Source organism: Eriocheir sinensis, chromosome 48 (assembly GCF_024679095.1).
Source record: "Eriocheir sinensis breed Jianghai 21 chromosome 48, ASM2467909v1, whole genome shotgun sequence".
Classification (NCBI taxonomy): domain Eukaryota; kingdom Metazoa; phylum Arthropoda; class Malacostraca; order Decapoda; family Varunidae; genus Eriocheir; species Eriocheir sinensis.
The window spans coordinates 1,633,137-1,658,139 of record NC_066556.1 but is presented as its reverse complement, the minus strand read 5'-3'; the positions used below and the strand labels follow the sequence as shown (position 1 = coordinate 1,658,139).

The 25,003-nt window shown below is 41.5% G+C and overlaps 1 protein-coding gene across 1 annotated transcript in view; it reads left to right on the top strand.

The window, feature by feature from the left end:
• LOC126981393 (protein slit-like) overlaps nucleotides 1-25,003 on the top strand; it is a gene marked incomplete at its 5' end in the record, with an annotated part of 119,182 nt that overhangs the window by 647 nt on the left and 93,532 nt on the right. The gene's annotated exons all lie outside the window — the stretch shown is intronic.

Here is a 25,003-nt window from a genome sequence, read left to right as displayed (position 1 = left end):
TCTCTCTCTCTCTCTCTCTCTCTCTCTCTCTCTCTCTCTCTCTCTCTCTCTCTCTCTCGCTCTCTCTCTCTCTCTCTCTCTCTCTCTCTCTCTCTCTCTCTCTCTCTCTCTCTCTCTCTCTCTCTCTCTCTCTCTCTCTCTCTCTCTCTCTCTCTCTCTCTCTCTCTCTCTCTCTCTCTCTCTCTCTCTCTCTCTCTCAGTATGTTTATTTTTCATTATATTCTTATCTTCATTTTTACTTTTCCTGCTTCTCCTCTTGTATCCAATTTAGGTTGATTTTGTAGCTCCATCTCCTTCCTCTTTCTTTCTCTTTAGTATTTTATGATTACATGTTTATTTATTTCTCTACCGTCACTTTTCATTTCGCTTGCATATGTTTCTCCGTCAAGGGCTTCTTCTTCTTCTTCTTCTTCTTCGTCGCCGCCGTGGAGGTCATTATAGGGAACACAAATTTACGGTCGCGGTCTCAACTTCTTCAGCCATGATTTATCTGCCGCTTGAATGGGCGTGTGTTAGCCTTGTTGATACGAAGGGAAACAAATGACCCGCGCATACCATACACTCGTAAATCTGGCGACTCCTCGAGCGGTGAAATATTGTACACAAGACATCAGTGAAGGGGGGAGAGAGACAGACAGACACACACACACACACACAGACAGAGACAGAGACAGAGAGAGAGAGAGAGAGAGAGAGAGAGGGAGAATGGAGGGGTGGGTAGGTAACAAGCGTGTAACAACCGACGAACAAGAAGCGTCAGGAAAAGAAAGGGAAGTACTCGGGAGAAGAACAAAAAGAGGAGGAGGAGGAGGAGGAAGGGAAGTAAGGACACGGAACAAAATGCAAAATAACTACGACTAAAGAGCGAAAGAAGGCAAGGGGATGAAAGGAAGATTGAGAGTAATTAAAGGATGAGAGGGAGAAGTTGAAATAAAAAAAAAGAGGAAAGGGGGAAAGGGGGAAGCTAAGTCTGTAACATATGAGTGATGAAAAGTTAAGGAAGGAGACAGACACTGAGAAGAGGAAGGAAAAGGGGAATTATAAAGACGATGAAGGAAGGGGATTAGGGAGGAATTAGAGGACATACAGGAAAGGAAGAAAAGCATTAATCCCGGACTTACTGAAAGGGAAGGAAATTAGACAAAATGGATCAGTAATTAGAGGCAGGAAGAAGCTATTAAAGAGAAGGGGAAGGGGAAGGAAGCGAGAGATAGATAGATAGATAGACAGAGAGAAGGAGATTTACAGAGAGGTGAAAAGGAAAAGGAAACGAGATAGGTAGATAGAGGGAAAGATAGATAGATAGGTAGAGACGGAAAGAATAGGAGAGAGAAAGGGAAGGATATGTTAGGAGACAGAAAAAGGGGAAAGGAAACGAAAGATAGATAGAAAGAGAGAGAGAGAGAGAGAGAGAGAGAGAGATTATGAGAAGGAAAAAGGAAAGGAAACGAAATAGATAGATAGATAGAGAGAGAGAGAGAGAGAGAAAGATAGAGGGAGATATTAAGAGAAAGAGAAGGAGAAAGGAAACGAGAGATAAAGATGAATAGACAGAAAGAACGAGAGAATGAGAAACAGAGAGAAAGAGAATCCAGAACCACCATTTTTTATCTCCATCTCTCTCTCTCTCTCTCTCTCTCTCTCTCTCTCTCTCTCTCTCTCTCTCTCTCTCTCTCTCTCGCTCTAACCGCTCACTATTATGACCAAACAAAAGAAGCGAAGAAGCATCAGCCGAAGACTATTTACCTGAGCGCCGTTCCTTCCATTATGAGAGGGAGACTTGAGGGAACGGCTCTCTCTTATTTATCTGCGGCTGTATCAATGGCCGCGGACTTTCTGCTTATTTAATTAGGGAAAATATGTTACCTGGCTAATTAATGAACCTGTTTGAGAAGCTTGGAGTGTTTCTACTGACGGGGGAGGAGGAGGAGGAGGAGGAGGAAGGGGTAGGTTGAATGGGGTTTGTCTTGGGGGAAGGGTGTGGGGGGTTGTGTGTGTGTGTGTGTGTGTGTGTGTGTGTGTGTGTGTGTGTGTGTGCATCAATATATTCTCGTAAGTTTATTTTATTTTTTTGTTGACTTGAATTTATGACATTTATTTGAACTCTTCTCCTCCTTCTCTCTCTCCTTCTCTCATTCTTTCTTATTTTCTCTCTCTTATTCTCTCTCTCTTATTCTCTCTCTCTCTCTCTCTCTCTCTCTCTCTCTCTCTCTCTCTCTCTCTCTCTCTCTCTCTCTCTCTCTCTCTCTCTCTCTCTCTCTCTCTCTCTCTCTCTCTCTCTCTCTCTCTCTCTCTCTCTCTCTCTCTCGCTGTTGACGGAGGTGATTGTTGTAATTGAGGTCGTTTGGTGCAATTAAATCGACTTGTTTGGAGAGTGACATCGAACATTTTCTTCCCTGTTGCTCTTTATTTTTTTCCTGTTGGCTGTGTGGTCGTGGGGAGTGATGTATGCTGATGGTGTTTTTGTTGTGTTAGTGGAGGAGGAGGAGGAGGAGGAGGACGAGGAGGAGGAGTTTAAGAAGAGGAGGAGGAGGAGATTTAGAAGAGGAGAAGTTCGTATAGAAGGAGGAACAGGCAGAAGATGAGTAACATTATGAACGAGAAGAAGAAGTAGAGAAGAGAGGTGGAGAAGGAGGAGGAGGAGAGGAGGCTGAAGAAGATTAAAAAGAGAAGAACTTAGTAGAGTAGGAGGAGTAGGGAGAAGATAAGTAACATGAAGAAAAAGGATAGGAATAGAAGAGAGGATGAAGAGGTTGAAGAAGACTTAGAAGAGAAGTTAGTGGAGAAGGTAGAGTAGACAGAAGACCAGTTACATGACGAAGAGAGAGAGAAGGAAGATTGGAAAGAAGAGAAGGAGGATGAAAAGCAAGAAGAGGAGGAGGAGAGGGTCGAAGATTAAGAAGAGGGGAAGTAATTGGAGATGGAGAAGTAAACAGAACAAGAGGAAGAGAAGGATAGGAAAAAGGAGGAGAAAGAAGAAGAAGGAGAAGGAAGGGGAGAAAAGAGATTATATACTTCAGATGTAAACAAAACAAAATATGAGTACATAAAATGATATATATGAAAGGCAGGAAAGAGAAGGAGAAGAAAGAACACAAAATAACAATAAAAGTCAGTGGAGAAGAAAAGAAGAAGAAGAAGAAGAAGAGCAATACTGGATAGATAGAAGAGGAAGAAGAAGAGTAAGAGAAGGAACAAGAGAATTGGACACAGTAGTTGTAGATTGAATAGTCTTTTAAAACCTTGTCCGGGGAGTTTATTGGGACATGAATATTTGACAAAGTTTCGATTCGTTTTTGTCAACTTTAAGCCTCGACATTTTTACTTATTCACGCCCTGTATATATACACACACACACACACACACACACACACACACACACACACACGCACACGGAGAAAAAAATGTGTGTGTTGTAATTGTCATTTTTTTATACAAGTCCAACATTTTATTTTCAACATGGATAGAAAAAAAGAAGAAAAAAACCCTCACTCCTACGAAATTCTGAACGCTAATAAATAAATAGTCGATGGGAAAATAGCAAACGATAATAATAGCAATACGAGAACTAGCTAACCTTATTTTGGGGGAAGAAATAAATAATAAATAGAAAAGGAGATAAGAAAAGATAAAACAATGAAGATAAAAAAAAAATAATATAAATAAAAAGAAAGAATAGAAAGAAAAGAGAGAATAAGAGAAGAGAGAAAGAGAGAGAGAGAGAGAGAGAGAGAGAGAGAGAGAGAGAGAGAGAGAGAGAGAGAGAGAGAGAGAGAGAGAGAGAGAGAGAGAGAGAGAGAGAAGGAAGAAAAGGTAAATATATAAACGATGATATATGCACGAGAGAACGAGCTGACCCACGTCTTAACAGAAACTAATATTTTCAAGGTGAATTTTCCTTTAGTCGACGTTAAGATGTTTGCTCTGGAGGGACGCAGAGCAGCAGCATCAGGGCAAGATTGAGGAGGGTCGAGGGGCGGCGGGAGGCATGGAACCCTTTTAGTACGATGCGAATTTGTTTAAGATCCTGAGAATGCGCGGCTGACTCATGACAACTTTTCCCCGTCAAAATAATATCACAGATTTCGTCTTGCGTAGTGTTCCGGGAAGAGGATTGGACCGAATAGTTTCAGAATGTGTGTCAAATTGATTAACTCTTAGTAGGCGATACGAATTTGTTTAAGATCCCAAGAATGCACGGCAGACTCACAACAACCTTTCTGTGTCAAAATTATATCGTAGTGTTGTTTTTGGTTTGTGTGGAGTTGGGAGAAGAGAACTGTGACAAATTGCCTAAGAACATATCCCAGATTTATAACCTTTTAGAAGACGATGCGAATTTGTTTAAGATCCTGAGAATGTACGGCAGACTCAACAACCTTTCAACTTCAAAATAATATCATGGTGTTTTTGGTTTGTGTGGAGTTGGGAGAAGAGAACTGGGACAACTAGCCTAAGAACATATCCCAAAATCATAACCTTTTAGAAGACGATGCGAATTTGTTTAAGATCCTGAAAATGAACGGCACTCATAACTTTTCTCTGTCAAAATAAGATCGTAGAGTTTAAGTTTTGCGCTGCGTCGGGAGAATTGGATTGGGAAGATTGATCGAATAGCCTAAGAATGCGAGGCTAATTCATTACCGTCCGCTGTCAAATATAATCGCATCGGAATAGTTAGTTGTTTTTGTTTTTGTTGGTAATGTTAGAAGAAGGTGGGACCGAATAGCCGAAGAGCGTGTCCCAAAATCATAACCTTTTAGAAGACGATGCGAATTTGTTTTAAATCCTAAGAATGCATTGCAGATTCGTAACAACCATTCTTCGTCAAAAATGTCATAGTGTTCCTTTCCTTTAGCGTAATGTTTGGAAAAGAGGTTTGCTCGAATAGGTTCAGAATGCGTGTCAAATTCATAACCTCCCGCTGTCAAATAGTATCGCATAGGTAGTTTTTCCTTTTGCATTTTAATCTCCTTTTGTCTCCCTCTTTGCTTCCCTCTTTCTTCTGTGTCTTGTGTAGTTGTTTTTGTATTTTGGCGGTGTCGGAAAAAGATAACTGGACGGAAAAGCTTAGAGTGCGTAGCTAATTCATAACACTCAGCTGTCAAATAATATCGTAGAGGTAGTTGTTTTCGGATTCGGCGGGGCAGGAAGAAGGTAGTTTGTCGAGTAGCTTGAAATTATGTGTCTGATTCATAACCCTCCCCGTCACATTGTATTCGTGGTTTTGCATTTGGTTTCAGCGGCGCAGGAAGAATATAGTTTGCCGAATAGCTAGAACGTGTGTCAGATTCATAACTCGTTTAGCCGTATTAAGTTTTGGCGGGGTAGGAAGAGTTTAGTTTGTTGAATAGCTTGAACGATTGTGAGCTTCATTACTCTCGCTGTCACATTGCAATCGTAGCTTTGCATTTGGGTTTTGTGGTGCAGAGAGATGTTTTGTGGTGCATTAGGTCCAGGCGGTGCAAGATAAAGATGGTTTACCGAATAGCTTGAACGTCTGTCAGCTTCACAACCCTTCCCGTCACATTGCAATCGTAGCTTTGCATTTGGGTTTTGTGGTGCAGAGAGAAGATGGTTTGTGGTGCATTAAGTCCAGGCGGTGCAAGAGAAAGATGGTTTACCGAATAGCTTGAACGTCTGTCAGCTTCACAACCCTCGCCGTCACATTGTAATCGCTTGGCTCTACTCGGTTTGGGCGGGGCAGGAGGATGAAGCAGACTCGTCGAATGGCCTGTCAGAGTCATAACCTTCGCCATCAAATAACAATAATCGCATAGCAGCCTTCGATTTGCGCGGGCCGGCGAGGGTAAATCACACTCGCTTCTCCTTGCAGGTAATTACATGAATGCGTGTCCTGCCGTAGCGAGAAATTACCACGAAAATATAATTGTAATTTACCGCCTAATGGATGCAGATAAGGACCCAGGTAGCCTATTAAATAATGGTACGGGTAAACTTCAGGTAGAAGGCTGAAATTATATAATTGTTAAGAAATACATTAGGATAACAGGGTGAGGGTCCAGGGCGGGGCGGGGCGGCAGGTAACCCTCACTACCTGTCCGGGGCTGCCGCTGTGCTGTTATGCAAATGAGGGACCTTTTAGAAAACCTTCCTCCCGAACGCTGTGCTTTGGGCGGCAGCTTCGCGGGACGGATTAAATTTTCACGAGAGCCAAGACTTTTTATTTTCTTTTGTTGTTTTTCGGAAGTGGTTAAAGCTCCTGTTGTGTGTTTGTTTATTCGGGGATTTATGATTCGCCTATTCATCTGTTTGTTTGCTTTGTTTATCAGTCCGTGTGTGTGTGTGTGTGTGTGTGTGTGTGTTCGTTCGTTTATTTACTTACTCGTTCACTAATTCAGACCTAATTTTTTTAATATTCATTCTGTAATTTATTTCACGTGAATTTTATAAGTACAGAAAGACGTTGCATAAGTATTTAAGAAGATTGCTCTACTTAATCTGTTTGCTTACTCTGTTTTTCAATCTATGTAGTCATTCATTTATAATTTCATTCGTTCACTTATTAAACTCTTATTGTTTATTCATTCTTCAATCAGATTTCCATACATTTAAGAATTTTTTGATTTTCCGTTTCTCTTATTTTTTTCTTCGCTTCTCTCAGCCTGAGTATCTACCGTTTGTTCATTCGCTCGCTCGCCCACTCAATAATTACTTTTTTAATCATCCTTTTATTTGTATTACACGCTCTTTCATTTGGAGGCAGTGCAGCGAATCGTAATTACGTTCTCCAATAAGGGCAACGACGAGGAGAGTGAAGAAAAAAAAAGTAATTGTAGTTTTCTTCGTTTTGTTTTCCTTTCTGTTTAATTATACGCAGGTGAGGCCATCCAAAGGTATGTGTGTGTGTGTGTGTGTGTGTGTGTGTGTGTGTAATGAACCCTCTTTTTTTTTAATTGCTTTCGCTGCTTCGTAAAAAAATAAAAAAAGGAAATATAATAAAGGAAAACAAGAGCGATAATAGTGATGTTTATGAGAAGAATGATGATGATATGATGATGATGATGACGATGAAAATAATAATAATAATAATAATAATGAAATGTTGCAGATATGAGAAAGTATATTAAAGCAAAATAATAAAATAACAAGTAATAGTTTGGTGACTTCTATTTTCCTAGCAACATTTTTTTATGATTCGGTGATAAAAAAAAAATGTCAACGAGGCGCTTGCTTTTATTTAACCCTTTATACAACCAAATAACAGCAACATGAAGAGCGTAAAACTCAAGCCAGATGTCAAACTCTCGGCCCACTAAAAAAAAACAGAAGAAAAATAGAAAGGTCTGAAAACGGCAAAGCGAAAAGAGAGAAAAAAAGAAACAGTAACATGGATGAGAAAGTTAACGGTGATTTCAAGTGATAACAGGATAAAAAAAAGTGTTTATAAATGGTCACGCTAAAGGAAAGGAAAGAATGAACACTGAATCAATACAAGATGAGTTTCAGTAATACAAGATTGAAGAAAGTCGCTGTTAAGGAAATAAAAGGTAATCGATAACAGGGTAAAAAAAAGTGTCCAAAAAATGGTCACGCTAAAGGAAAGGAAAGAATGAACACTGAATCAATACAAGATGAGTTTCAGTAATACAAGATTGAAGAAAGTCGCAGTTAAGGAAATAAAAGGTAATCGATAACAGGATAAAAAAAAGTGTTTAAAAATGGTCACGCTAAAGGAAAGGAAAGAATGAACACTGAGGTCGTACAAGATGAGTTTCAGTAATACAAGATTGAAGAAAGTCCCAGTTAAGGAAATAAAAGGTAATCGATAACAGGGTAAAAAAAAAATTGTCTAAAAATGGTCAAGCGAAAAGAAAGGAAAGAATGAACACTGAATCGAGACAAGATGAGTTTCAGTAATACAAGATTGAAGAAAGTCGCTGTTCAGGAAATAAAAGGCAATAGGAGAATCTAGAAATGAAAATAAATGAAGAAAAAAATATGAAAAAGAACGCAACTCTGATATAACAACTAAAAAATAAATTAATGCCTTTAGAAAAAAAAATAACGATCAAATTAATAAAGAAACAGAAATATGAATTAGGAAAAGAAAGTAAAGGAAAAGAAAAAGATAACTTGGTCCTACTGTGACAAAAAATAAAACGATAATATGGAAAAGAAAGTAAAAAAAATACATTAGGAAAAAAAAGTTAAAATTACATAGGAAAAAAATATATATACGGAAAGAAAGTAACCTTAAAACACACACACACACACACACACACACACACACACACACACACACACACACACCTCCCCCCCCTCCCTTAACGCACACCCATTCCCCGTCCCTCCCTGCCCCCCTTTTCTCCCCACACACACGCCCCTCCCTCCCTTCTCCCCCCCCCCTCCCCCCCCCCCCCCTCACATTCCTACACCTTGTTTGGACGCCACAGGTAACACGGGCGCCGCCACAGCCTACACGTGCTACTTAAGAGAGAGAGAGAGAGAGAGAGAGAGAGAGAGAGAGAGAGGGGTAAAAAAGTTAACCTCATTTCGTGCCTACGCTTAAAAGTCGTGTTATTGTGGGTCTCTCTCTCTCTCTCTCTCTCTCTCTCTCTCTCTCTCTCTCTCTCTCTCTCTCTTTCCCTTCTTTCTTTCCTACTTTCCCTTCTTTCATTATTTCTTTCTTTTTTCTTTCTTTTCTTTTTCTTTCCTTGTCTTTTCTTTCTTGCTTGCTTGCTTGCTTTCCATCTTTCTTTTCTTTCTTCCCTCCTTTTTTTCTTTTCTTTCCTTCTCTCTCTCTCTCTCTCTCTCTCTCTCTCTCTCTCTCTCTCTCTCTCTCTCTCTCTCTCTCTCTCTCTCTCTCTCTCTCTCTCTCTCCGTTGATTATAATTATCCCTTAGTGTTGTTATTAAGCCCTTTATTGCAAATTGGAAAGGGGGACATTAAGCTAAGTATATTAAAAAGATGTTAAGTGTTGTTTCATGAAGACTAAAAGGAAGAGAATGAAAGGACTGTGATTTTCTATTTTTCTATTTTTTTCTTCATATTTTCATTGTTTTAACTCTTCACTTCATCATTTTTTTGTGTGTGGTTCGAGTTATTGTTGTTATTGTTTTTTTTGTGTGTGGGTCAACTTTCTCTCACCTGGAATTCTTCTGACTCACCTGTTTTTGTTCCTGCTTTTGTTATGTTATGAATCTTTTTTGTATTGTTATTTTTTCTTATATTTTCTCTACTGGTCTTTTCCACTTCTTTCAACTTCCTCCTTCTTCCTTTTCTTCTTATTTTTTTTCTCTTCTTCCTCCTAATCTTCCATCTGCGTACTTTCCTCCTTTTGCCGTTGCTTCTTATCCTCATTATTTTCTTCTCCTTTTCATAATTATAGTCATCATCATAGTTTTTGTTTTGATTTATATTTTGTGGTTGTATTAGTATCATTTTTTTTTTCATTGCTTTTATTATTATTTTTCACTCTCACTCTCTATCGGCCCTGGGAATCCTGAACACCTGCCGCCAGATTAATTAGTGGGTCTGTCTGTGCGAGGCTTTTCTCACCTGAGCCAAGCCGATAACGCCAGGTAGAATAATTTGTTCCTTCAGCCTCCTCGTCCCTCCCTCTCCCCTATCCTCTATTTCTCCCTCGCCACATCCCACACTTCACCTATTTCTCTCTCTCTCTCTCTCTCTCTCTCTCTCTCTCTCTCTCTCTCTTCCTTCTTTCTTTCCTGCTTTCCCTTCTTTCATTATTTCTTTTTTTCTTTCTTTTCTTTTCTTTCTTTCCTCCTTTTTCTTTCCTTGTCTTTTCTTTCTTGCTTGCTTGCTTTCCATCTTTCTCTTCTTTCTTTCCTTCTCTCTCTCTCTCTCTCTCTCTCTCTCTCTCTCTCTCTCTCTCTCTCCTTACATTATCTCTCTCCGTTCTCCTCATTTTCTCCTCTGCCCTCTTCTTTCCCTTCTCTTCGTATCCCTATTATCTCCCTCTTCGTTCTTCTTTCACTCCATTTTCCTCCTCCTCTTCTAGTTTCATTCTCTCCCTCCTTTTCCTTTCTCCCTATCTTTCCTCTTCTTCCTTATTCCTATGTGTATTGTCTTTCATCACCTTCCACTCCTCGTCCTCCTCCTCCTCTTCCTCCTCCTCCTCCTCCTTCTTCCTATCTAACATACGTAGGCTTTGTTCCCTCCCCCTTGATAGGCTTCACACGGTAAGGCGGTATTTGTCTGGGATTAATTAAGGGCACCTGTGATAGCTACCTGTGGGCCAGTCTTAAGGTGTGTAGTAGTAGTAGTAGTAGTAGTAGTAGTAGTAGTTGTGGTGGTGGTCCTTTTCCTTTGGTCCTAAACTTCAACGATGAAATAATGTCTTGAAGTTTCGTGTCCCCAAGTTCATCAGGGAAGTGCTTGCTTGGGGAAGGGAGGAAGGAAGTGACGCCGTGTTCACTTTCTACTCGTTTACGACTTTTAATTGACTATAATATCCTGCCAAGGGAGTTAAGTGGCAGGAGAATGAAGATTAATTGTGGCGAGAGTATTATTATTATTTTTGTTTTATAGTTTGTTTGTTTGTTTTCGTTCATGGCTCCATTTGAACATATTTACAGCTATTGCACACACACACACACACACACACACACACACACACACACACACACACACACACACACACCAGTCTTTGCATTCCACGTCACACTTATGAAAACACTCACCGCACACTTTCACGCCCTGCACCATCCACCCCTTCACCCCCCTCCCCTCCCTATACCCTGCTACCCTTCCTCTTGTTTCTTTTCCTACTCCTCTTTACCCTCCTGACAGTCGTCCTCTTCCTCCTCCTATTGCTCGCCCTCCTCATCTTCATCCTTATCCTCTTTCCTCTTCATCTCCTGCTGCTTCCGTTCCCCTTCTTTCAGTTCTCAATTCTTTGCTTCTGTCTTCTTACTCCTGTTTCTACTCCTTTCCTCTTATTCCACCTCCTTTTCCTCTCCTCTCATTACTCCTCTCACGACCCTTCCTACCTTAGCTGTTTCTCTCCCTACTCCAGCTTCTCTTTCTTACCTTCCTCCTTCTCCACTTTCTACCTTCGAGCGCTGGCAGGGTGTGGTGAGGGCGGCGTTATGTGACAGCCTCGATGATTGCCTTGGAGTCCCGGGTCTTGAATCTAATTACCTGAGTGCGACTGGCTAGGTAATGAGGGCCGTAGCTTACCTGTTGAAGACCGATGATTAAGGTGAGGCTCGTATTGATTACATAGACGTCTGAAGGGGCTCGCCGGGCCATAAATTGGGGTGTGAATGGCGCCTTTGACAGCGGGAGATAGTTGGGCAGCGGCGAGGTTAATAGGATACACTTTAGGTGGCGCAGAAGGCTAATGGACACAGGTACGCACGGGGCTTTCATCGGCAGGTGTGTGAGTTACGGGCGTGTCTATAGAGGTAGTGAGGGAGGACTGCCTTGTTCGCTGTCGTGGTGGCGTTGTGGTGTTATTGTGTTGTTTTTTCTCCGTGCAAATGTTTCTTTCTTTTTATATTGCATTCAGTTTTTTTATGTTTTTCTCGCCTCTCTTCGTCTTCTTTTTCGTTTTCTCTTTTTTTTCTTTTCCTCCGCCTTTTCCGTCTATTTTTCCTCCTTTTCCTCTTTTTCCTTCATTCATTTCTCCTCCATTTATTTTTCCTCCTTCCTCTGCCTTTTTTCCTTTATTTTTTTTCATTTTCTTCTTGCATTCCTTCCCTAATGCATTCCTTATATATTTTCTCATTTCACTTTTATCCTTCTTTCCCCTTCCCTCCTATTTTTCCTTTTATTCTTCTTTCTTCCTTTCTTTTTTTGTTTCCTTTCCTTCCCTCCTTCCTTCCTTCCTTCCTTCCTCCCTTCATTCGTGAGGTAAATAATACACACACACACACACACACACACACACACACACACACACACACACACACTCACAAGTTAGCACCTTCATAGAAACACACACACACACACACAAAAAAAAATCCATTAACTGCCTCAACTCTAAAAAGGAGAACTCATCACAAGAAACAAACCTCCTCCCTTAATTTGTTGGGAGGAGGAGGAGGAGGAGGAAGAGGAGAAGGAGGAGGAGGATAAAATGAAGAAATACAGTAAAAATAAGAAAAAGATAGACAAGAAGACACAGAAGAAATAAGGAGAAGCAAATATGGACGAGTAATAGAAAGACCAAATACAAGAACAAGAACAGAATAACAGGAGCAAGAACAAATAACAAGGAGAAAAGCAAGAAAAAAACAGAAGAAAAACAGCTAAACAGAAGGACGAGGAAGAAACAAAAAAACTAGAAGAAAAAATAATAAAACAAAATCATCAACACACACAAAAAAAGAACAAAACAGCTACAGCCCAACAAGCGACACAAAAATCATCCCTTCCCGTATACGCACACACCTTCCTGGTCGGCTCCGGAAGAACATTATAAAAACAAGTAACAGGGTCGCCGCTCGCCCCGCCTCGGCCAGTCCGCGGCACCCGACCTCCCGCGGGGACCGTACACTCGTGAAAAATGCTTATGTGGTTCCGGGAATGCCGAGGAGGTGGAGGAAGAGGAAGAAGAAGAAGAAGAAGAAGTTGAAAAAGTAAAAGTAGGAGATGAAGAAAAAGAACAAGAAAAAAAAAGAAGAAAAGAAGAGGGAAAAGCAGAAAGGAAGAGGATTAAGAAGGAAAGGAGTAGAAGGAAAACAGAGGCGAGTGGGGGGTGGCGGGGGGGGTAGGAACATGAATTAAGAGAAGGAGGAGAAGAAAAGGAAGTCAGAAGAAAGAAAAGAGGAAGATAAAAAGTAAGATAAGGACTACGAAGATGAAAGGAGGAATAGGAATAATTATAGAAGAGAATGAGAGGTAAATGGCAGGACTCCAGGGAACGGAAGCGGAAATGAAGGAGAAGGAGGAGGAGGAAGAGGAAGAAGAGAAGGTAGAGAAAAGAAGAAAAAAAACATATGCTCACGGGAGGTTGAGTCGAGAGGGAAAGGACAGAGGGCGAGAAGAGATAACAGGAGCGGGTAGTTGGTAGGGGGGGAGGGGGGAGGGGGGAGGGGGGCATTCCAAGATCTAAGCACTAAAAAATAAAGGGAGGAAGGGAGTAAATGAAGCGTGTAGAGGAAGATGCAATAGAAAAGGGGCCCATCTTCTTCCTTAGAGGGCTCAAAGACATTACAGATCTGACGAGGAAAAAAGTCCCTTAATGTTTGCTCCTGCGACTTTTTTTTTTTAAGGTAATGTCGCACGCGTTATAACATTCTTGGAAGGGCCTCGGGAGGGTCTTGTGAGGGGCGTAAAATTTCTCCTCTTTATACGTCATGTGTCAAGGTGAAAATGTTGATATTGTTTATTTATTTATTTACTTTTTTGGCCCGTAGGGGAGACGAAGGAGTGTGTGTGTGAGAGGGGGTGCTGTTGTTGTTGCTGTTGTTGTTGTTGTTGTTGTTGTTGTTGTTGTTGTTGCTGTTGCTGTTGTTGTGTGTATTCATATCATGCAGTCATATAAGTTGTCCATGAATGTTGTTTTTTTTAACTCGCATTTAATGATTTTTTTGTTCTGCAGATATAGATATAAATTTCCTTTTGTGTTGGACCAAAGTTTTATGTTTCATTGTCAAGCGTATTGTGTTTTCTGTATACCCAATAAACGACCTAACCAAAATAAAATGTGTGTGTGTGTGTGTGTGTGTGTGTGTGTGTGTGTGTGTGTGTGTGTGTGTGTGTGTGTGTGTGTGTGTGTGTGTGTGTGTGTGTGTGTGAGTGAAGTGGGGGAATGTGTGTGTGTGCGTGTGTGCGTGTGTGTGTGAGTACCTGCGCGGCGGTGAATGAAAGAAACAACACACAAGTCAAGTTTTAGGGCGGGTCTTGGCGAGCGTCAGGCGAGCGGAGATAATTTCTGGAACACGCATGCGTCGCCCTCTATCTGGCAGTGTATTAAACAATGAGTAAGCAAGATAACGCACGACCACGGCTCACGACCACACTTGACTTGTACCCAGCAGAGCGCGCCGCGGCCCGTCCGTCAGTGAGGCTTATCAGGGATGGAGAGGAAGGGATGCAGAGGAAGGGATGGAGAGGGAGGGATGGTGAGGTTGGGATGCAGAGGGAGGGATGGAGAGGAAGGGATGGAGAGGAAGGGATGGAGAGAGAGGGATCCAGAGGGAGGGATGAAGGGGAAGGGATACAGAGGGAGGGAGGAAGAGCAAATCGTATCTTTCTGGCAACAGTGACGAGAGACAGCAACAACAACCTCGCCGACGCCAGACAGTCTCGGTGAACCAAAAACTGAAACGCAAACATGATGGCAGTGAAAGTGGTTAGGTGGTGGAAGAATGATGAAAAGGAGGAGGATAAAGGAGGCGGGGGATAGGAATGATAATAAGAAGTAAGAAGAGGAGGAGGAGGAGGAGGAAAAGAGAAAAGGGAGATATGAAAGAGTAGGATGAAGAGTGCTAAAAGGGAAAAGAAAAATAGATTGAGAAGGAAACTTATAAGCAAAGAAATCAAAGAATCAAAGAAAAGTGTCACAAGAAAGCTCTGTCATTAAATCATCACTGAAATTTATCATCATCCTGTTTGCTGACGTTATGAATAAATATTGCCAACACAAACTCCTATTTCCACGCCGCCACTTCAGATAATATTACTTTTACCTCATTTTCCACACAGTCACTTCACACGAATATTACTTTTTCCTCATTTTCCACACTGCCACTTCAGGGAATATTACTTCTACCTCGTCACAAACGCAGCTCGGAACGTAATTGCCTATCTAGCACTCAGTATTTGCAGGATACTTGTAGCTAACCAGTCTGTGCGTGTGTGTGCGTGTGTGTGCGTGTGTGTGTGTGACTTGGGAAATTAGGCCGAACACGGTATCTGAGAAATGAGAGGCAACAGGTGGAAGGAGACTGGGGGCGAGACGAGTCCGGGTGTCTCTTGGATGTAAAGGAGTAATAGAGTTTCCTACAGGTAATAAGAATTAGGAAGTGTACATTTTCTGAAGAAGCGAACTCAGGTGAAATGAGGCGAGGATTGAGATAAGCCCAGGTGTATCAGAGAGGTAATTGATATAGGAAACAGCGCACAGGTAACAAAACTTAACAAACCTTCAGTATCTAGGGAATGAGAATTAACAGGAGAACGGAGACGATTAGGTAGATAGACTCAGGTGTGTCAAAGAAGTAAATGATTAAGAAAACAGCGCACAGGTAACAAAACTAACAAGCATTCAATATCTAGACGAGGAAACTCAACAGGTGTGAAAGGAGACGGGGAGGCGAGGAGTGAATTTTGTCCAGGTGTCGTAAAAAGGTAAAATCATAAAGGAACAGCATACAGGTATCAAAACTAATAAGCATTCAATATCTAGACGGCGAAACTCAACAGGTGTGAAAGGAGACGGGGAGGCGAGGAGTGAGGTTTGTCCAGGTGTCGTACTGAGGGTGTGAGGGAGTGAGGGGGCCGCGTCCAGGTATCAGGGCGTGGGTCTACCTGTTAAGGGGGTGGGGGGTGTCCTTATCGGCGGTCCTGAGGCGGCGAGGTCCAGCGTCCCTGTGTAGCGCACGAAAAAGGTGTGTAGAGGCCTTCCAGATTACTAATTAGAGCGGCTGATAGGCAGAGGCAGGTAGGGGGGGGTGAAGAGAGAGAGAGAGAGAGAGAGAGAGAAGAAAAAAAAGATATAAAAGAATGAAAGGAGGGGAGAAAGAAAGAAAGATGGAAAGCAAGCAAGCAAGAAGACAAGGAAAGAAAAAGGAGGAAAGAAAGAAAAAGAAAAGAAAGAAATAATGAAAGATGGGAAAGCTGGAATGAAAGAAGAGAGAGAGAGAGAGAGAGAGAGAGAGAGAGAGAGAGAGAGACGTAGACAAAATCGCTTACAAATAACTGTACGAGTTCTTAAGAAAATCAAATTATAGATTGTGAGTTGTTAAATAGGTAAAAAATTAAGAAAATGGGAAAAAAGGGCGAGTTTTATGGAAGACTAATAAGAAAACAACTTTAATTATAGTGAAAAAAGAAAAAAAAGTAATTGACTTCACCCCCTGATGTCGAATTGGTTAGTTTTTCTCTCACTTCAAAACATTAAGAAAAGAAAACAAATACCTTTACAAATTTCAACATCGATTTAGGTGCGAAAAACGATGGTCATTTATTTATCGAACCGTCCACAGCGAGCTCTTTAAACGTCGACGGTCTAGATATATATAGTACCCGCCTTCTTTTTACTTACTAGTGTCACTTTCAACTCGGCCGAATATATATTTAACCACAAGTCGAGGGGATCCGGTTTTTCTCTCCCTCTGCGTCTGTCCGTCTGCCTCTAATGTAAAGGATCATACATTGTTCGCGTCGCCGTTTCGCCAGCGGGTCCCAAGTTTGGCGAGGTCTTGGCAGCTCTCTATCGCCGCGAGCATCAGGGTTACGAGGAAGGCGAACGGAGAAGTATGTTTGTTTATCTTAACCTGATTTGTCACACGATCAGATACCATGCCAGACGCCCTCCTCCCCCTTCTCGTTCTCTTTCTCTTTCTCCTCCTCCTCCTTTCTCCTTTTCTTTCTATTTCTGCTTCTGATTTTCCTCCTCCACTTCTATTTTCCTCCTCCGCCTTCTACTCTTTCTCCTCCCCCCCTCCTTCTCCCTCTCTTTCTCCTCCCTTTTTCTCGTCTTTCTCTTTCTTCACCCTTCATCTCCCTCTTCTTCTCCTTTTCATCCTTCTTCTCTTTCTCCTCCTCCCTTTATTTCACCTTTCTCTTACTCCACCTCATTCTCCTTCCTCATCTCCTTCTCATCTTCTTGTTCTTGTTCTTCTTTTTCTTCTCCTTCTCTTGTCTTTTCTTTCTCATCCTCTTTTTCCTTCTTCTCCTTCTCCTCCTCCTCCTAGTCCTTCCTCCTACAACACCACGAAAAACCTAGCTCTTTGTATTTTGGGTTCGCTCAGGTATACCCAGGTGAGAGAGAAAGGGTAGGAGGAGGTCCATATCAGGTGCTTAATTGAGAAAGGTATCTCAGGGTTCGCAGGGAGATAAGGTACCGGTTTGAGGGTGGCCCGGAAAGGTGGCTCGACCATATATAGTTTTTCTTTTTTTCTCTCTCTCTTAGATGAATGGAAGATGAAGTGGACGAGAGAGCGAGCCGAGAGTGGAGGGAGTAGTGGAAGTGATTTTGAGAGTAGTACAAGTTTAGCTTACTGGGATTGTTGCTAAAGGTCTTGGGTAGTGAGTGGACTGTTCCTCATAAGCTACGGTAATAGAATTGTTGCTAGGGAAGTGGACGAGAAAGAGAGAGAGACTGGGAACTGATTTTTGGAAGAGGTCCTTGAAGTTTTTGCCAAATTTAACGTTGTGTTAGTAATCTCTCTTATGCCTTTGTTTAATGAAATGAATGGACGAATCTTTTTAGGCTACGATAAAAAAAAATTGTTGCTTGGAAAATGGACGAAAGAGAGAACGAGAGACTAGAAACTGGTTTGTGGAAGAGATCCTTGAGGTTTTTGCCAAATTTAGCGTTCTCTTGATAATCTTTTTTATGCCTTTGGGTAATGAATGGACAGATCTTTCCCTTGGGTGTGATAAAAGAAAGTGTTATCAGGGCATTGGTCGAGAGAGAGATTAGGAATTGATTTGTGGAAGAGGTCCTTGAGGTTTTTGCCAAATTTAGCGTTCTGTCGGTAATCTTTCTTATGCCTCCGGGTAATGAATGAACAGATCTTTCCCCAGGGTGCGATAAAGGAAACAGTAATCATTGAATTGGACGAGCGAGAGAGATTGCGAACTGAGCAGTGAAAGAAACCCTTATAGTTGTTCGGTAAATTTAGCGTTCGGTGAGACTCCTGTTCATGGCCTCAGGTAGATAATAGACGTGTCATTTTTCATTGGTTACGATAAAGAAAATGGCTAGCAGGGAAGTGGACGAGAGATAAAGAGTAAATGAAGAAAGAAAGCAAAGAAGAAAGAGAAAGGGGAGAGGGAGGGAAGGATGGACGGAGGCTAAAGGGGTATAATATTGAAGAAAAAAATAGAGGTACAGGTGACATTGAAATACCTGGGCGACAGTGAACAGGTGTGGTGGCGTTGAGGTGTCCGGCAAGGTGAGTCAAGTTCGAGTGTTAATTAACCGTTTCGACGCATCTCACACACCTGGCTACGTGCACTATATTACACACACACACACACACACACACACAGGTGGTAGCGTAACTCTTCCCCTCCAGACAGGTGCTTAATTGATTCTTCTTATTCAGGTAGATTAAAGGGCCCACCGGTTTGACAATACGCTCGTAAATTCAACACACGATTTGCCATTTTTCACAGCTTAAATGGCTGTCTGGAGGCGTCCCAACCGCGCCTCACTATACAAAGAGATGGTGAAATTTATACGCCGAGCGGATAAGAAAGTTTAGGTCGTTTGTGAGTGTTTTTCTAAGCCATTTTTTTTGCCATTTTTCAGCCATTTTCTTGATTATTTCTGAGCCATTTTTTCAGGCTTTTGTTTTTGTATTTTCTTGATTATTTCTGAGTCATTTTTCCAGCCTTTTTCCTGCCATTTTCTTGTTTATTTGCTAGTGTTTTCTGAGCCATTTTTTCAACCATTTTCTTATGCCACTTTCTTGATTATTTAGTAGTGTTTTCTCAGCCATATTTCCAGACATTTTTTCAGACATTATCTTCATTATCTCGAGTGTGGATATTGTAGTTAAGGGGGAAAGGGTTAATGGGTGGGGGAGGAGGAGATAGTGTAATGGGTGAATGTGTATGGGAGGGAGGGAGGGAGGGTGATAGGAGGGGGAGGGTGGGCGGGGCTATGGGGGGGAAGGAGGAGGAGCTGGTGCCCAAAAGGAGAAGGTTTATGAGGTGCTTCGACCGAGAGAAAAAAATGACAACGAAAAAGAAAATTATGAGAAAAAGTCTTGTGATATGTTGGGTCTTCACGCTCTCCACACTCGCTCTCTCTCTCTCTCTCTCTCTCTCTCTCTCTCTCTCTCTCTCTCTCTCTCTCTCTCTCTCTCTCTCTCTCTCTCTCTCTCTCTCTCTCTCTCTCTCTCTCTCTCTCTCTCTCTCGTTTCGCTTTCTCCTTCTCTTCCTCTTACTCTTTTTTCCTTATTCTTATTCTCTGTTTTCTTCTTCTCTCCTTTCTCCTCCTAATCATCATCATTATCATCATCATCATCATCTTTCATAGGCTCGTTTCACTCTCATTTCCTTCGCCATTTTCACAAAGCTTTTCTCTCTCTCTCCCTTTAACTTCTTTCCTTCATTAGCCGCATTCCATTCTCCAAATTATTTTCCTCGTGCTGTGTAATAACCTTTGAACGACTTTCTTTCTCCTCCTCTTGATATGCTCCGACTTTTACTTCGTCTTCAGATTCTTACGCCCTCCCAACTTCCATTTCCATTTCCTAATTATAAGATTTCCTCCACTGTTTTTTTTTTTTTTTTTAAGTCCGTTTGCAGCGTCTCTTAAGTTCGGTTTTTTCTTCAGAATTTCTCCTCTATCTTGTCTTTTTCTCTAGTGCTCTTTCTCCTCTCCGTTCTCTTTCTCGTTCTTCTTAAAGTTCTTCGTTCACAGCATTCTTAATTTCCTTTTTTTATCCATAAATTCTCTTCTACAACGTCTCCACCTATCTCTCTTTCTCTTCCTCGTTCTCTTCTCTTTATCCTTATTCTCGTTCTTCTCTTCCTCGTTCTTCTTCCTCAATCTTCCCGTTCTTCTTGATTTCTTCCTTGTTCTCCTCGTTCTTCTATGCGTTCTCTTTCTCTCCGTTCTTTTCCTCATTCTCTCCAATCTAGTTCTCATCCTCCTTACCTTGTTTTTCTTCTCCTCCTCCTTTTCCTCCTCCTCATCTTACACATTTCTCCATAAACGCTGTCCTACTATTTCTCCTTCTCCCCTTATCTACGTAGCCAAGAAACCAAACACCCAGCGATCACAAGATACCTGGCAGAGTGGCAGAATCACGCCCCCAGCACCTCTCTCCTTCTGCAGGTGTTGGTGAAGGTGTTAGTGGCTCCTGTGCTCCTTCCTCTCGCCTTTAAAACTTCTTACTTTCTTGGGGGTTGCGTTTCGTTGTGTCGCGGCTTATTTGGCGCGCCCAGAAATTCATTACCTGGTGTGTGTCATGAAGCTTCCTTGATTACGTGGATGTATAAGGGAGGGTGAAGTCTATGTCGCGTGCTAGGAAAGAGGAGCTATAAAGTGGAAGCATAGGAGTTTGTGGGTCTAAAGGTGCGAGGAAAAGAGTAATATACCAGTCATGGATGAAGTTAATAAAGAAATAGAAATGTGAAAGGAAAACGGACCTGAAAGTGGAAATATCGGCGCAGTAAAACTCAAAGTACGAAGAGAATAGAAGTCTACCAGACAAGAATGAAAAAAAAACTGTGCAATGGAAGAGGAATGAAAAAAATATATACAACAATGCGAGGAATTCAAAATATAGGAAAATCTTGAGTCTACCAACAAAAGAAGAAAATCAAGCAAAAAATGAAGCCTGTATCAAGTTGGATGTGGCAAATTGTTGTTCTAATTAAAACTCACTGTGATAAACTGATTGGTTGCCTACGATGCCAGTGGTCGCCTCAGTAATGAAGAAGTAATTTTACGAACCACTAACCCGACTCCTCGCTATCTCCTGCATCATTCCCTTCGATACCATGCGATTGCTATCCTGTCAAAGCCGCGTCGTTTATGTATCAGTGAATTAAGTGCGACGCTTATCACTTATCTGGTTATACTGCGCTGTCTTAATTAGGAAACCAGCCACCGAGGAGTGATTTTCATGTTAATTCCACCCCGAAGCTGACCATTAAGGAAACCGAGCCTTGGATTCGCTTATGGTTGCAAGGAAGATCAAGCAATTTAGAGAGCAAAAATCGAAGGACAGATTTAACGGCTATTGAACTTCGGAGCAAACTTAGAGAGATATAAAAAAGTTGACATTGAAATTAGTCATGGCTGAGAGAGAGAGAGAGGGAGAGGGAGAAGGAGAAGGAGAGAGAGAGAGAGAGAGAGAGAGAGAGAGAGAGAGAGAGAGAGAGAGAGAGAGAGAGAGAACTAGTTTGTACTTTCAAAAAATCATGCTCAGTACACCTTTTAAAACATTCTTGGATTCTGGTATTTTATCTTTAACAAATGTAAACGCTAACCTTTAGTCATTTTTTTAAGTAATTGCTGATAAGTGAAATAGAGAGAGACAACTTATATATACTTAAAAGAAAAAAAAACCATAACCAGTACATTCTCAAAACAAAAACATTATTACCTTGTTTTATTCTAACTCTAACAATTATAAAAAGTAACCTAATGTCTTTGTTGGGGTAATTACTGATAGGTGAAATCAAGCAAATGAAGAGAATGCGGTTGGGTACTTAGAGAAAAAAAGCAATTGCCCAAAACACCTTCAGAGCATTCCTAGTTTGTTTTGGTCTCAAGTTTAGTGTGACGCGGGCAGGTGTCCAGCGCTTCTACCTGGCTCGTGATTGGCTAATGGTCCTGTCGAATCACCTGTCTTCATTAGCTAACACGATCCAGATGTCCTCTCTCTCTCTCTCTCTCTCTCTCTCTCTCTCTCTCTCTCTCTCTCTCTCCTACCTGTTTTACCTTCGTTTTATGTGTGAAATTAACTTTTTTTTCTTTATAATAGACGTGTTACTTCATGTTTTTATTAGTATATGCTATTTATTTATTTTTATTTGACTTTTTATTTGTTGTTTTATTATTTTATACTTATATGACACACACACACACACACACACACACACACACACACACACACACACACACACACACACACACACACGCACGATAGTTCTTTCAATAATGCAACATTCAGCACCCAATATATCGCCCCCTCTCCCCCATCTCTCTCTCTCTCTCTCTATCTATCTATCTATCTATCTGTATCTCCCTATCTATCTATCTATTTATCTACAGAAAAAGGAAAACAGTGGCCACGAGTTCCAGATTTTTCAGTATTTTCCACCAATGTTTTTTTTTTATTTATTTTTGAGTCCGCAAAATAATTACGTTCCGCAAATTGCAAAAGTTTAATGTTTTGATCATGTGCTGATAATTATCCTTTATTTTTTAGAGAGAGAGAGAGAGAGAGAGAGAGAGAGAGAGAGAGAGAGAGAGAGAGAGAGAGAGAGAGAGAGAGAGAGAGAGAGTGAGAAAAAAAAAAAAGTGCAGCGAATGAGAGTGCGTGTGGGCATTAGTGTGTTTTTATTTTCTTTCTTTTTACTTATTTTTAGTGAGGGAACTTTTGTGCTAATGGACTTCGACGAAAAGAAAAAAGAAAACCAATTATTATCGTCGACGAAAATACGGTAAAGATTAAAACAAAGCAAAACAAAAAGAAAACATTAAACTTATGAGAGAAACCAAAATAGAAAGAAAAAAAAGCAATATAGGATTTACACACACACACACACACACACACACACACACACACACACACACACACACACACACACACACACACACACACACACACACGAAAGCAAAACATGAGAAGGCAATACGAGAAATGAAAACACAGCCACATGACACCTGAGAGAGAGAGAGAGAGAGAGAGAGAGGTAATGGCGCGCGACAGACCTCTGACCCCTCCCCCCCTTCACGTCACCCCTCCACAATGGGACTAATCACGCCGCCCCCCTGTCAGGCTTATATAGGCGCCGGGGCCGTGACAGCAGCCAATCAGCGCGCAGATAAACCCAAGAAGAACCAATGAAATAGCGCGCTGATGGACTGTCTTTGAGTATTGTTTACGGCGCCTTAATCGTGTTTTAAGTCAGTTTTCTTTTCTTTTTTCTTACGTTTTTTTCTTTCGTTGTGATTTTTTTCATTTTTCTTTTTTTCTCTTTTTGTCTTTTTTTTTGTTTCTGTGTGTGTTTGTTGAAAAAAGTCTTCGATTTTTTGGTATGAATTCGAAATGTGTTCTTGGAAAGCTTGTCTGTGTGTGTGTGTGTGTGTGTGTGTGTGTGTGTGTGTGTCCTTTCCTCTGTCTCTCAGCTCATGCCAGGCCACCCACTCTGCTGTGCTCCTCCTCCTCCTCCTCCTCCCTTCCTTTCCCTCCCTCTTCAGTTGCTTTTTTCTCCCTTTCTTCTTCTCCTCTGTCTTCTCTCTCTCTTTCGTTCTCTCGTTTCTCATTTCATTGCTCTTTTATCCTCGTTTATCTTTCTCTCTTTCTTTAAATCTGTATTCTCTTCCTCCTCTCTTAATTTCATCTCTCTTCTGTCTCCGTCTATTCGTATTTTCTCAGTTGTCTTAAATTTATCTTTCTTTTCCTCTTGTTCTTCATTTCCGCTCTCTTTCTTCCCTCCCTCTTCTCCATATCATCGTTCTTCCATTTCTGTTATTCTTTACTCTCCCTTAACGCCCTCATTCGTACCTCCATCTCCCTTTTTTATTCTTTCCTCCCTTCTTACCTCCATATTCCTCTCCCGCCCTTTCCCTTCCTGTCAGAAACTCCCTCTTCGTCAATCCATTCTCCTTTATCAATATCTTCTCTATGCACCTCTTATCTCTCTCCTCCTCCTCTTCCTCCTCCTCCTCCACCCATCCGTTCCATCTCGTTGCTCTTCCTTTCTCCACATCCATCCACCGCCCCGATATTTACCGCCTTTAAATATTTCAAGTTTTTTTTTTCTTTTCCTCAACTCGAGTAAGTTATGTATTTTCACGTGGATTGATGTCGCTGTTCTTTCCGGCGATATTCGATTCCTTTAAGACATGCGTATCGCTCTATGATATGACCCGTAATGCGTTAATGTCGGATACGAAAAAATATTAGGGTGGAGGGAGGGTCTTTTACATTCGATTCGGTTTAGTTGAAAAAAAAGGGGAATTAAGTAGAAAATGAATGTCCTTTACGGAATATGGCTTTCTCCGTTTGTTAATATGGGCTAGTCTTATTTTCTTCCTTCATGTAATCCTTTTTTTTTATTCGTATCCTATTTCTTCTTCAGATTCCAGATATGTTAAAATAGCGACGTAAATATACGGTGAATTTAATATACGTAAAGTTGTTCTTCAATCATCATTTATATCCCGTTGTTATTTTCTTTCTTTCTCTCCTTATCTAATGCCATAATCCGTGCGTCTTTTTGCTTCAGATTTTGGGTTCGTGAAAAGGAATTAAATGTACAACGAATGGCCGATGCATTGTCCCGTTCTTCACTTGTTTTATGGGCCTTTGCTTCCTTGCTCTCCTCCTTCGCCTCAAGTCCTTTATTCTCGGTTCGTTTGCACTTCATTTTGAGATTTCTGTTCGTGAAGGAAAGGAAGTTATATACATCTAACATCCTCTGCGCATTGCCGCTCTTCATTTGTCTTCTGGGATGTTGCTTCGTCTCTCTATTCCTTCGTCTCAATCCCCTTATTCTTGGTCCATTTGCACGTCATTTTGATATTCCTGTTCGTGAAGGAAAGGGAAATAAGTATTCAACGCACGTCTCCCATCATTTGTCTTTTGTGATGTTGCTTCGTCTCTCTCTTCCTTCGTCTCAATCCCCTTATTCTTGGTCCATTTGCACGTCATTTTGATATTCCTGCTCGTGAAGGAACATTTGTCTTCTGGGACGTTGCTTCGTCTCTTCCTTCGTCTCAATCCCCTTATTCTTGGTCCATTTGCACGTCATTTTGATATTCCTGCTCGTGAAGGAAAAGAACTTAAAATACAACACACGTTCGCTACGCACTGTCGTTCTTCATTTGTCTTCTCCATGGCCGCTGCTTCCCCGCTCGCCTCCTTTGCCCAGTCCGCTTATTCATGGCTCGTCCGCACGTCTCCTCCGCGTGTTGCACTCATTCAGGTATTTACATTTTAATTTGCTGCTCGAATAAATCCTTCTCTCGCCGTCGATCGTACCCTCTCGCCGGTGTTATCGCGCACGCGTTGTAAATACCGCCGCCATGTAGTGTTTCCTATGCAAATGAGATCCGTCGAAAAAACTAGTTCTCGTCGTGTGCATTATTTTCGGTTGTGATCCTCTTCCTGCCTCCCTCACCTCCTCCTTCTCTTCCTCTGTTCAT